The sequence below is a fragment of the Galeopterus variegatus genome, unplaced genomic scaffold (assembly GCF_000696425.1).
Source record: "Galeopterus variegatus unplaced genomic scaffold, G_variegatus-3.0.2 Scaffold1403, whole genome shotgun sequence".
Classification (NCBI taxonomy): domain Eukaryota; kingdom Metazoa; phylum Chordata; class Mammalia; order Dermoptera; family Cynocephalidae; genus Galeopterus; species Galeopterus variegatus.
Window position 1 is genome coordinate 213,317 of NW_007727514.1, and position 1,582 is coordinate 214,898.

Consider the following 1,582-nt stretch of genomic DNA (forward strand, 5'->3'; position numbering starts at 1 on the left):
GAGGCGGCTCGGCCTCGGCCCGGGCCTCCCCCTACCGGCGGCCTCGCCGCCAGCCGCCCGCCCGCCCGCTCGCTCGCAGCCCTTCCGTTTCCAGCCCCCGCCCGGGTCCTCCGCTCCCCACACGTCCACATGTACCTAAATCAATGGACTCCGCGATTCCTCGGCTCTTCCTGCCCGCCGCGGGCGCCCCGAGTAGCAATCGGCCTTCTCCTCCTCTCCTCACCTCCCCACTCCCGCCCCCTGAAAAGAATCACCTCGGGGAAGGTGCAACGAGGAGACTCAGCCTTGCCAGGGGAATGGAGGCTGGATCTATGCAAATTTTAAAGTTAATGGCCACATCCTAGTATGGCCAGTACAGTCGGCAGCCGAGGAGCCTCAGGATGGGAAATGACTTGTCTTGTGCCACACCGACTCAAAAGAGAAAGCGTGCACACAGCTGCCACAAACTGAGCCGCCACGAACCGCCAGGGGGAAAAAACACAACTGTACAGTATTCTGAGTCCCTGCTCAGACCAGCCTCATCCTCACAGTCCACCAACATTGACATCTACCAGTTCCACACGGAACATAATCCTGTACACAGTGCGTTCTTTCAGAAAACAATTCCTTATTTCTCTGTGCATATGAGGAACAGAGAAGTTCCAAAGTTCTGGGATTAGGTTTATTTTGTTGAACTCTGCCTCAGATGAACTTCAGGATAGTGCTAGAAAAAAGAGGAAACAGATGGTTTAAGAATCTGCCATATGCAGAGTGTGCCAGCTCTAGGAGTTGGTATTTGTAACCTGCTCGCCCTTGCACCCAGAATCTATCAAGTTACAAGGCACTTAGAGGACTGTCTCTGACAAACAGCTCCTTTTGTCATCAAGCTGTTGGCTTAAGTAAAAGTCATTCATATTTCCAAACTCAAAATGGAGAACACAATATAAAGAATGATTATTCTACATAAAAAGCTATCTTTTGGCTGAAGTAGAGAGAAATTGATGCATACTAAGCTCCTACTCAGCACTAGACAGCATCTCATCTTAATCTCCTCTTGGCCTTAACACTTCCCAACAGATCTGCAAAAGTCCTATTCCCATATTCCCAAATGAGGAAACAGGATCAGAGAAGTTAAATAACTGTCCCAATGTCTCAGCTAGAAAGTAGTCAAATGGAGAGTTGAATACAGGTCTTTCCTAAGTACAAATGCTGGGCCATGTCCTCTATACACTGCTAACTCCTAAAACAATAATGAATTCTAGAAGAAAAGTCAAGTCCATTGGACTCTGTAATTCATTCCTTCATCTCTTCTGAATGATCCTGCTACTCACAAGCTCATCCTGTTGAGCTAGCTAGGTTCTTTACCCACCTGAAGAATACGTACCTTGATTACTTGGGCAGAGGACACTGTGCTCTTTTCATAACCTACTACTGCCTCTGTCAGCCTTTTCAGAATTACTTGGTGGCAAAAGTTCAAAAGATTCTAGGATAGACACTCGTATGCCAAGGTACAAAGTCTGTCCAGTTCGGAACCTAATCAGCTGACTAATATTTGTTCCCTGAGTTCTTTTTTCTCTAACTGGGTCTTTTTAAGAAAAAGTCA

At 47.4% G+C, this 1,582-nt stretch overlaps 1 protein-coding gene across 1 annotated transcript in view; it reads right to left on the bottom strand.

The window, feature by feature from the left end:
- The window catches only part of LRRC8D (leucine rich repeat containing 8 family, member D), a 105,972-nt gene extending 105,670 nt beyond the window's left edge, over positions 1-302 (bottom strand). Inside the window, exon 1 of the mRNA XM_008576798.1 lies at positions 136-302. The gene's annotated coding sequence lies outside the window, so the exon portion shown is untranslated. The remainder of the gene's footprint in view (positions 1-135) is intronic.
- Between the last annotated feature and the right edge of the window lie 1,280 nt (positions 303-1,582).